Here is a 12,523-nt window from a genome sequence, read left to right as displayed (position 1 = left end):
CTGCTCAGCCTTCGAATGCCCAGCCAGTGCCTCTCTGAGCCCCCACATTCTCCACGCTCACACCCCAAAGCACCGTATTTGTGGCTTCCTCCCACTTTTCTTTCTGTAGTCAGGAAATCTGTCCGCTTGAGATCCTGTCCGCATCGGTGTGAGCATGAGACTAGCTCCGAAGAACATCAGATGAGATGCACAATCCATACTGGCACATAGAAAGGATTGGAAGCATGCTTTAAATCAGTAAGGCAAGTTCATTTAACCAATGCAGATGAGCAATCAAAATTCTTTGTACCCACATACTCCTTTGCACATAATCTTATGTATTATGTTGTTAAGTGTTTATTGCAAGGACTGATGAACTTGTAACCTCCCAAGGGCAAGGGGCCTGTCTATGTGATGTGCCTCTACATCCTGGTACTTAGCACTCATAACAAGTGGTAATGCTCTCAAAGGTGTTTTCTAGAAGATATTTGTGGGGGAGTGTCTATCTGTTGATGAAAACAACATAATTCACTTGCCAAGTAACAAAGCAAGAGTTTTAGGTTTGCGCAGTGGAATACAGGTTTAACCACACCACACCACACCAGATTGCTCTGTCAGTACCAGATTCCTCCTCCTCCATGTGGAGAGGTTTGTGCCTTATCAGTCTCTCCTTGTTTCCAGGTCCGTCTTATTGCCATAGCACCGACATTTCCTGGCTTTTGTTGTTCTGTGGCACAAACTCTGTTTTGAAAGGATAGGAGCATAATAAAAACGGATATGAAAGAAGGGCCAGATGACATCACTGAAAAAATTTAAGGAAGTCCACTCTATTGCATGTTTATAATCTCAGCATGTTAGTTGTTTGTAATATGATAAGAGCACTTTTGATACATACGGGGGATTACAAGCCTTGTTGCTCAGACAGCCTTCAGGAATTTTTATTTTAGGCTCATGGTGATGGAAAGAGAATAGAAGGTCTTGGTTTGTGGTCCAAGTGACCTTAACTTATCAGTTGACCTTGGGTACAATACTGAGTATAAATGAACTGCTTAAATTGTGTTGATACCAGCTATTTACCGAATTAAAAAGAAAAAATAATTCTATTATTATAAATGAATTAGCATACTAAATTTTCCCTCTCAAAATCTTAACTCAGAGAAATTGATAATACTGGAACTTTAAGTATCACCTTGCCAAGGTTAATTCCATAAGCTCTATAGATTCAGCCTTATATGTCTGTTCCTTGAATAAAAATGTTAAAACAGTCAGATGTCTCCATAAACAACAGTCTTGCTAAAGAGTGAAAATGTTGACACTTGCTGTGTCACTGAATTGGAACTGTGAGTGTGGAAATAGGTAGGCATCTTCCCTCAGTGGGTGAAACAAAACATGGCATCATTGACAGCAAGCCATGCACATCACCGGGGAGATGTGCATACCTGACTAAAGTCCAGGAAACAGGATCACAACACCCTGGATGCCTGGGAAGACCCTATCCTCTTGCAAACTCCCCAGATTCAGTATAAAAGCACTGAATGTACCAGCATAGGGGAAGCATGACAGAATTGGCTCCTAATCCTGAAAATGCATATGCTAATTCTGAATTAGCCTTGTCAATGAAAGTCAGCTCCAAAACTTGATCTTAATCTAGTCTAAAAAAAAAAAATGCAGTATTTTAGTAGGTCAGTATTAGTGATGCCTGTGGTCCCTGAATGTGCAGCACAAAACCATGAGAATTAAAAGCCAACAGCCTGCTGGGGAGCAAAGAGAAGCATGGAATTGAAAATTCACTTGTGAAATATCCAAGTGGATAATCTACACACAAATAATTGAGTGCTGCCTGCATTGATCAAGACTCTCAGGTGGAGCCATTGGCCCCAGGAATGCTTCTTCATAATACAATATTGTATCATGAGGAGGTATTGTGACTTAGAGTAGATTTTATTCACAGACCTTTCTTCCAATGCAAAGAGAAAACTGGTTTGCTCCTGGCAAAGGAATCCTCAGTCACTTCTAATATGCAAAGGCATGCACAGATACCTTCTAAAAGCTGCCAGGTATGATGAACTTGGCTAGGTATATACTGGAGAAAGAGCGAGGCAGAAATTCCGAAATTCTACCCCAGAAGCCAGGCCAACAGGTACGTAAAGTGGCTGTGGTTTTAGTATAGACTTCCACTGGCCCCAGAGCCCTGTGACTTTGATTCAGATTACCATCAAGTTTGCAGAGATGAAGCTACTTGGATCTCGACCCAAGCCTGCCCAGGCAGACTGCTGGTATTCCTTGCATGCCAACACAAACCAACACCTGCCTTGCCTGGACCAGTCCCTACCAAACCAGAACAGAAACCTTATTGTATTATGAAGAGGTATTGCTAAAAGTCTATTTCGTTCCCTTTTGGGATTTCCCCCACAAATTTAGCAAAGGAGAGGGTTTGGGACAAACCCTCTTAAACTAGACATACATCTCTGGGATAAATAGCTTCAAGGGATGTATCTAGTTCATTTCTTAAGAACAATGTTAAATATTCACTTAGGCTCACATGCCAACACTAACAACATACACATTTTTATTCATTGCCAGAAAATACCAGGAACTGACATGCTGCATAAATAAATAAAATGTAGTGTAGGTAATGTGTGAGGTAATGCCTGTACTAAGTGATGTCTTGGTAGACTGTCTCTCACTAGCTGAATAGGACATAAACAGAATGGCTCATAAGTATTTAAGGGCATTTATTCTAAATATAACATGAAACTCTTTACTGTCTGTGCACTGTAAGACTGAATGTCATAATTATATGGGCGGCCTCTTGAATGAGAGTTGAAGCTCCTGATGAGTTGTTTTCATTAACACTGAGACAGAACAATGTCCCTAAGGCTATAAAAATGACTGAATGACAATAAGCTTCACCAAAAATAGTCTTTAATGTGGCCAATTTTCTTATTATTTATTTGGTGAGCACACTGACACTTGAATATATAGCAAGTAAGAGCATACTAAAGTAGATTCTGTTTTGCTACGGTGCATTTTCTCTAACTCCGATCTGCTGATAAATCATTACTGATCAACAGGGGAATGATGTCAGTATAAAATGGAAGTCATGTTAGTTCCCACATGATGTTTTTCCCAGCGTGCTGTTGGCACACCAAGGAAGAGGGCAGCTGAAAGTGAATAGATTGGTGCAGTGAACACAGCAAGCTGTTGAAGAATTTAACTCTTGCCCAAATGCCCAAGTCCTCAACCTTCTTTCTCTTGGCTCAGTGAGGCCACACATCTCCCTAGAAGTGCTAATTGCATAGTTGTTCCCAGTCTTTGGCCATGTGGCCTTGTTCTCTGTAGCTTAGTGGTTGTAACACTTCTTTACATCCCCTTCTATTAAATTACAGCCTTCACTAGTCTTTAAGATAAAGCACTACCTCTACTGTAGTATTTTTTACTCACTGGGAATTTTACATATATATATTCAACTGTGCCATTATTTTTACTGGTTACCAAGTCACTAGATATTGAGCAGTCTGCCTATAACACTGTTTTCCCCATATACCTTGTTGGTTCAATGTGAGATTTTGCAGAATGTAAGGTTTTGTGTTTTTTGTTTTGTTTTTTTTTTTCAGAAATAGTCCCAAATTGTAGTTTAGCAGAAACGCCCATACTTAGAATGAGTAGGGACAGGATGTGAAATCAACACAAGTTTGCCTATCTTGTTCCCATGGGTGAGTGGAGGTAGGTTTGAGTGCTCGAGTGGGTCTCAGCTCTGCAGACTGGGAAGGAGAGGGTGGATGGGAGGGAGAACATTCCAGGCTGAAGGCACAACTCATACAAAGGCACAGGCTTTGGGGAGGATGGGGACCCATAGGTGTCAGCGCTTAATGCATTTAAAATCTGTAACATTCCAACACTGTGTGAAAACATTTTCTTAAGCACTTGATTGGAGTTGAAAGCAGAAAGAACAGTAGAACAAGAGGAACCGAACTCAGTAGCAGTGTCAGGAGAAGCAAAGCATCCTAGTCCAGGGAACTGACGGCAGTAAAAGGATTAGAGGGTGTGAAAATACAGAGACAGAACATGATGCGGGCTTTAAGCTAAATGACTAACCCCAGAATGACGTAAGTTCCCACCTAGGCGAGTGCTATGGTCTAAATGTTTGTGTCCCCCTCAGAATTCATGTTGAAATCCTTACCCCCAATGTGATGACATTTGGATGTGGGGCCTTTTGAGAAGTGATTATGTCATAAAGGTGGAGCCACTAGGATAAAGATTAATGCCTTTGGAGACCCGATGGAGCTCTCTTGCTCTCTCTCCTCCATGTGAGGACACAGCAAGAAAGTGTTGTCTGTGTCCCAGGAGGCAGGATCTCACCAGACACTAAGTCTACCAGTGCCTTGATGCTGGACTTCCTAGCCTCCAGAACTGTGAGAAATAAATTTGGGCTGTAAGCCACTGTGTAAGCCACCCAGTCTATAGCAGCCTGAACAGACTAAGATGCCAGGCATTAGTGATTAATAAAAAGATGAAGGGTAGCAGTCTATATTAAGGAGGGGAAAAGGTGGCTTCCAGAAATTGGTCTGTTGACAGATCCACCAAAGAAGTCCAGGCAAGTATTAAAATGATTTCAAATAGAAGCATCCAGTATCTGACCTCATTCTGTATGTGTGTGTGTGTGTGTGTGTGTGTGTGTGTGTGTGTGAATGCACGTGCACACTCCATTACACAAGCTCCTACAGGGTAGCAGACGTGCATATTGGCTTCACATTGTGCATGCTGTGTGGCAACTTCATCATGACATCAAGAAGATAGGTGTCAACAATCAGGGACCAGACCATCTCCCCTGGGAGGACCCTGACACGTCAAGACAGACCCAGCCAGGATCTTGCACCAGTCATTGGGCAAACAGGCAGCACCCTGACCACAGTATCAATGGCCAAGGAGCCATTACAAGAAAGTGAGTGTTAGACTGGTAACAAGGGCCTTTCTTGGAGAGCTGAATAAGCTGTTTCAAAATGTTTGAAAAGAAAAAGAACCCATTCTCACTTGAGACTTTGGTGACTGTGTTTCATTTGTAATTCAAGACTTTGGAAATCCCAGGTAGGAAGTGGTTTAAGATCAACCTTTGGAGTCAAGTAAATAACACCCAATACAAACTAAAATTCAGCCATAGATGCATAAGCATATCTAAATTGCAAGGAAAATAAATCTTTAGATGTCTTAGGAGCTGACACCGTGGCTGCCATAGATATTATGAGAGGCAATGGAAATTGTGGAGGTGATGAATAGATTCCTGGAGCTAAATAGGAATTAGAAATAGAAGGGTACCAGAACTCAAATGAGCTAGACACTAGATGACGAAGAAGAAACACCTTAAAATGGAGGCAATTCATTCTTCAGAGAGGACATCTTTCATGCTTCAAGATGAAAATTACCTGCATTTCAAGGCATCCTCACTTGGCTCTATGCCTACTCTTAAGTCTGCCTGTTGAGTTACTCTCCAGCTGACCCCCAGCCTGTATGGTCACTGGTTCGTGCAGTGACCTGACTCCTGACTACAGTCACACAACCCCATGAACCTGGGTTTTCACTGTCTAGATTCCAAGTTTCTAGACTAGGTGGTTCAAGATGAGGCTAGTAGCCCTCTCGTAGATCTGTTAGGAGAATTCAATGACGTGCTTCGTGAAGTCTCCTGCACCATCCAAATCTTAAGGGTCATTAGTATCAGGCACAGGCCTGGCTCCCAGCACCTAATAAAGGAATGCAACAATGAGACCTCAGCTTATCTCAGGTGAAAGATAACTCTACTGAATGGACACTAGAAGAAGGAGGGAGGGATGCCTCTGGGTAGAGTCTGTATCCCCTGCACTTAGAGTGGCTTGTTGCCGAGTGTCAGAACTACACCAACTCCTACATATGCCAGAGTGTCCAGAAGCATCCCTGCCTTCCTCACTAGTGAGGAGACACATTTGACTTCTGCTTTTGGCCTTGAGGAGGAGAGTGACCTGTGAAGAAATGGCCAGAGCAGAGATGTGACAGGAAATCCCACACCCCCTTTTCCTAACCAAATGGACCACTTGTGTTCACCTGCAGGTCCAGGCCCACCCACACTCTGAGATCATTTCTAGCCCTGGGCAAGATATTTCTCAGGAAGCATTGGCTCATACAACCTTGGCTAGGTTTCAGCCCTCATTGCTGTGTCTGGGGTTCATGCCAGAGAGCCAGGCCTGTGCCTGATACTAATGACCCTTAAGATTTGGATGGTGCAGGAGACTTCACGAAGTACGTCATTGAATCCTCCTAACAGACCTACGAGAGGGCTACTAGCCTCATTTTGTATAAAGGGCACTGCAGTTCGGAAAAGTGAGGTCATTTCTGTCAAGACTGCCCTTTGCTGTATCATGACTCTCCCAGTCTACCTCATTCCTGCCCTCCAACCTCACACACTAAATAGTCCCTTCTAGGGGCCTTCCCCATCCTGGAGTTTAGCAACTTGAATGCAGTCTGTCATTTGGCCTACTTTAAATGTCATAAGCATAAATGATGTAATTTGAGAAAGCGTTCTGGCCTTGGCCTTTGGCCTACCACACTCTCTATGCCTGCCAGCAGCCTTCCCAATCTGGTCAAATTCCTGAATTGTTGTGGGTTTTTTGAGTCAGTCCTTTCTGTCAACACCCAAGCCCCAGCATTAAAGGGTGGCTATCATAGGCAGACTTGTCAACAGCAAAATCAATTCCGAAAACACCCTAAGACTTTGAGCTGCCTGAGAAGAAAGAGAAGGTGGAGAGCTGTTGGCTAGTCATTGCTCATAAAGACATATAAGTATGCAAGTATAAAAATCATGAGGCTTGTTGCTGATGACTCAAGTGAGGGCATCCAACGCAACGCCTTCTGGTTATGTCTGCTGCGAAGGTGAGCCAGGAAGAAGAGTGATATTATCCCTCAGGTATTCCAAAAGCAAATGTGCTCCTGGAGGGCATGAAGACCGTCATCCTAGAAAGACCTTCTGTAGCACATCATCTCTCATGTGAACTATTGTCATCCTTTCTAACACAACATACCACCCTCCATCCCCCCCCCAACCTTCCCCAAAACTCCTAGCCCCATGAGAACAGGCAGCAACTCAGATGTAACTGCACTGGAACTAGTTGATAGTAAAAAGAAAGTCTATTGGAGTAGTTCGTTTTACATGGGTGAGCACTTTTGTCCATCTGTTATTTCACTGCCTCTAAATATGGCCATTTCAGTACCATCTAGAATGAACACATTTATTCTGGATGCCCTTGAAATGCGATTAAACAAAGGAAAGTGGATTGGCTGGATTTCCCACCCAGGAGGGTTTTGTTCTGTGTGGAGTGGCTGTGATCTGCATTTCCTCTGCTATATACTCTGTCTTGCTAATACTATGTTGGAATTATTTCCTTAATTTCTAAAGCTGCATGTGCGGAAATGGCTTATATTTCCTGTTTTGATAAACTAATAGAATTTTACTGGGAAACTTGTTCTCAAGCTGGCTTTCTCCTTTGTTGGCCCCTTTTGGGATTAAAAGGACAATTCTTAAAAGTCTTGCTTGACTGGACTTGTGACAAAGACAGAGACTTGTATAGATTTCTTTTTTACCTTAAATATGAAGAATGATTACTTTTTTGCAATAAGAAATGTTTGTCTTTTATGTCAGTTAGAATGGGTTATTGAATATCCTTCTGTACAGGAAGCTTGGGTTAGATGCTGGGGGCAACCCAATGGTAAAATATCTGTAAATTCCCTACAGAGACTTGCTCTTTTTGGCTGGAGGTATATTGGCTTTAAAAGACTTTCTTGGACAAGAAGGCTCTTGGAACATGCCGAAGACAAAATATTCTTTGTTTTAGGACAGATGAGTTCTGTTCTTGCATGTTCATGTAAATTTGATTAGCACTCATTTCTTATGTGCAAGTTGAGAACAATGGCAAGCATTTTTTTTCCCATTTATATATATATATATATATATATATTGTATCAACTTAAAATGACATTTACATCTGCAGAAAGCTGGGTTCATGTCCATGCATTTGTTCTTTTAATAGGCATGGATGGTTCACGCTTGTAGTTATAGAAAGAGCTAGTCTTAAAGAGTCTAAATCTTTTATGTGGTTTATTTTCTAGCATTCAACTTGCTATTTAAACCTATTTTTAGATGTCCTAAATATGAGAACAAATCTGCCATTGGAAGAAGTGACAATGAGCAGTTTTCTCTGTGTTTTTAAACGGGGCCACTCCTCAGACGCCTACCAAGGAGTACCCCTTTCACCAGGCAGCGGAGAAAATGATCCCTAACGAAAGCAGCATGACACTCACGTCTCCCGGTGCCAATAGACTGCACAAATAGGAGGCAGGGCCAGTAACATGTGGGACCGGATGGTCCCTTAATCTTGCAGCTGTTACTATTGATCTCTGCTCTGACTCTTCACTGAATTCCATTATGGATGGCAGAGCAAAGTCTCCGCTGGCAGCTAGAGAGCCAGTGGCTCAGGGCAAGAAATTCTCTACATGACTCGGATAGGTTCCTGGTTCAGGAAGCTAGAACTCAACTTTCCTTATAAGATTCTATCACTTCTGTTCTGCCAGGGACAAAAGACTGACCAAGGAATCTAGATCATGCATCTAGGGCGATTTGGATGTGTCTAGGATGAACCGAATGCCCACGCTAATAATACATGTCTTTTTAAAATCTTTCTAAATGTAATGATGCCAAGATTCAGATAAGGCTCCAAAGCCAAGAATTCCCATATGAAAAGGTAACCAGGAAACCTCTTGTTCAGAGCTCTCCACGTTGCCCCTGGAAACCATGTCTGTTGCATTCCATTTGAGTAGAATATGACCCAGGGTTTCTAGAAAATGTATCTTATGCCTTAACGTTGCCAAATGGCTCGTAAGGGATCCAAGTCATTTCCAATTCCTAGACTTTCTAATAGCATAGCAGTGCTGGCTACCCGCTCAGGGCAGGAAGAGTCTTAAAAAGGATGTTTTGAAAAAGGACAAGAAGGTAAAAACTTTTTTGGGCACTCCGATTGATTAAAGCTCAGCAAGCGAGTCTGGGTACTCAGAGCTTCTCTAAACATGCCACAGGTGGCCGGGGTCAAAGGGAGCCTAAGGGCCAACATTTTTCTGGGACAGACATGCCTGAGTCCGTTTTAGGCATGGAACACACTGAATTCTTAGGAAACACTGCTTTCTACTCCACTAAAGGAGATGGTTCAGTGGTTTGCAGTTTTCCCTTTGCCTCTGAACAAAGCCTCTTCACAGTGCCAGCCCATTAGTCTAATGTAGTGCTCCACAGACTTCAGTGTGCTTACCTGGAAATCCTGTTAGAAAGCAGTTCTGATCCAGTCAGTGTGGGGTAGGGTCTGCAATCCTAACTAGTGCCGAGGTGATGCTGAAGTTGCATCGCAGGCCACACTAGGACTAGAAATGGTCTAGATGAAGAATAGCAGCATTTCAAGCCTGGATTGATTGATTACCTCTTTGATATTGTGTCTGAGCCCCTGCCTCTAATCTATCAACCTTCCTTCTCTCCCCCTCCTCCCCATGTCATTTGTGACACTATTTTCAGGCAAATATCCCTCAAGGGACACTTTCCTTCAGCTGCACCAGGGAGAGATCACCCAACTTCCCCAATTCCAAACTAATGACAGCTGGAAGGGGTCTTAGGGATAACTCATCTACCCTTCCATTCTGCAAATTCATTCATTCATTCATTCATTCATTCATTTATTCTTCACTGGATTTTTACTCTGGATGATGTCTTCCTGGTGCAGCTGAAGGAGTGTCCTCCTGAACACTCAAAGCTGAGAAGCACTTGGCATAGGCTACTTTGTGGTCCCAGAGACTGGATAAGAGCCGTTTCTGTGTGAATATGAAGCCATAGGACTTGTTCATGTTAGATTTGAGCATTCTTCAGGGGTGGGAGCCCTTACCTTTTTTCACAAATCTTCAGCATCATTGATCTCATTGGGCCATCAGCCTCTTTTTGCCCTGGGATGAAGGACCTCAAAACAAGGGGGAGAGTTTGGCCAGTTCTGTTGAATGGCTGGGGCATGGTCCATGAAAGTGGACACTCTCCACACCTTGAGCAGGGTCTATGGGAGCCTCCTGGCCCTGGGAACTTCATCTCCTTCTTAGAGGCTTAGACAGTGACCTCAGTGATCTGTAGGGGGCCTTGGGAGAGCATGGTTTTAGAATATGGCTCTACACAGTGCTACCAATGGGAATTCAGACTTAAAGTGAGGAACTTTGGAGGACTTAACTGATGTTTCTGAGAGATCCTGAATCGCACAGGTGAGAGTATGACTGCCTGGGGACTCTGAAGGTGAAGATCTGGACCAGGACCAGCTTTTCACCTTTGAGGGTGGTGGGCATACCCTTGAGGTGGGGGTAGGGTGGGAGGAAACTAGTCATCTTTATTGAGGAATTGACAAGAAGGATTATGCTTTATCTGTGAGCTGTGCTGAGTAATAAAAGCAAGGGTAGACTCAAGGACTTGGAGCATGGGAAGTGGTTGGTGTAAGCTTTTAGTATTCCTCTGCTTGGGAGTGGGGTGGGTGCTGGGACACAGACCACAGAGCAGTTCACACTCTCCTCACCCAAGGTCCTCAGAAGGGCATTCATGTCATGAGACTGTTCCAGAACCTAGGTCCCATCAGGGGAATGCAGAGGCTCAAGTCTGAGACTTGTTTAGTCTTTAAGAGACTTCTGGAACACGTGCCCTGCCCTAATAAAGTAAATACTTCTGTTCATCCCAGGGATCTGACATTCCAGTATGTGGTACTTAGGGCTCTTGTAGATGTTGGAATTCATAAGAGTCCCTCTGTAGTATATATGTAAGATGCTGATGGGAAAACACCCGCCCCCCCACATTACATCACACAGACACGTATACATACACACACAAACAATACAGGGGTGCAGGGCTACCTCTTGATGATGTCTTCCTCACCTCCTGAGACAGGGTGTCTAAGCCATTGACACAAAGTTGACAAGTATTGAGACCAGGAGTTATCAAGCCTTCAAGTCTTAGTTCCAAAAGCAAAGAAGCACTATTAAATGTTGAGCAGGTTATAAGAACTCATTTCTATAACTAAATTCAGCACATAGCATAGGCCTAGAATAGAGAGTCTGTTGGATCAATTTGAAACCATGAAAATCATTTTAACCATTGACTTATATACAGGGACTTGGCAAGTGGCTTTAAAATAAAAACTAAAAATAGCATGTAAAATACCAGATGGAGAATATGAGTTTATGCTTTGCCCATTAGACTGAGAAGTCCCCCTACCCTTTCCAAACAACTGGTAAATGAATTATTGCATGAACCGGTGACACCTGCCAATGTACCTACTCATGTCACAGTCATATGTCATACAAAGTGTAAATATGGCAGCCCATCTAGATTTCCCTCTTGAATGCTAAGAGTAGTCTATAAAACCAAGGGTTTAGCATGGAGCTGGATTTATAAAAACCAAATTCAAAATCATGGAATTTAAAAATGAGCCCCCCGTAGATAAACATTGAAGCCATAAAAAATTGGCAAATACCTAGAATCCTATTTTATGGGCATGAAAGGATTCTATGTGTGTTTACACTTACAATGTGGAACTCATGCCGTTTCATTACCTCACTCAGGCCAAAAAGATAACCAAAAGGAGATTCCAAAGAAACCAGGTGTTAGTTTCTTTACAGGATTAGAGATTTTCAGATTTTTAAAAATTCTTTAAAGTAGTGACTAATGTTAGATTAGGTAAAGAATTATAATAAAGAACACACCCCCAAAAAAGTGAAACTTTCAATGAGACCTCTCTACCAGAAGAACATTGAGCAGTTGTTGAGGCCTAAGGTAAACTCTGGTCAGATGAATTTGAGTCCAAGTTAACTTGTGTGCCCATCCAAGGTTGAACTTTCAGGAAGGCCACGCTAGTGGGAGTTACAGTGGCAGCCAGGTAAAACATCTGCATTTCCATGTGAACATGTGGTACCGTGCCAGGAACAGGGAGGATGCTAGCATGAAAAACAGACAGAAAAACTTACAGAGGGAGTTCCCATGTGGCCATCCTGTTTAGCCACTGAGACTTAACTCAGAAGAGAAGGGAAGAGCTGTGGGGAAATGCAGTTCTGTTTAAAGTTGGAGTAGATTCCATTGGAGTGGAGTGTTGCTTGCATGGTAAGGTTTAGCTCCGTGCACACCAGAAGCTAACTGTGCCCAGGGTCCCTTGAGTATAAGTGCTGCTGATGGGCAGTCTAGACGAGGGTGACAAGGATGAGTAGCCAGACAGATTCTCCTGTGAACAGCCGCACTAACTCACCTGCCTGGGTGGGGAAATTTATTGACCATGGAATGGAAAACACAAAGAGTGACCCTAATGTAAACTGTGACTTTGGATGATAATGACATGCTATTGTAGGTTCATAGATTTTAACAAATCTCTCTACTCTGGTAGGGGAATGTTGGTAAGGGGGAAAACTGTGCGTGGGGGGTAGTGGTTGTATGGGAAATCTCGATACCTTTTCCTGTGGACCTAAA

General features: G+C 42.9%; 1 protein-coding gene across 1 annotated transcript in view; it reads left to right on the top strand.

Moving 5' to 3' along the window:
* Positions 1-12,523, top strand: part of COL4A2 (collagen type IV alpha 2 chain) — a 178,510-nt gene that overhangs the window by 30,854 nt on the left and 135,133 nt on the right. The gene's annotated exons all lie outside the window — the stretch shown is intronic.

Source organism: Miniopterus schreibersii (assembly GCF_964146895.1).
Source record: "Miniopterus schreibersii genome assembly, chromosome: 2".
NCBI classification, from domain to species: domain Eukaryota; kingdom Metazoa; phylum Chordata; class Mammalia; order Chiroptera; family Miniopteridae; genus Miniopterus; species Miniopterus schreibersii.
The sequence above is the reverse complement of the archived record's forward strand: the minus strand, read 5'-3'. Positions and strand labels throughout refer to the sequence as shown.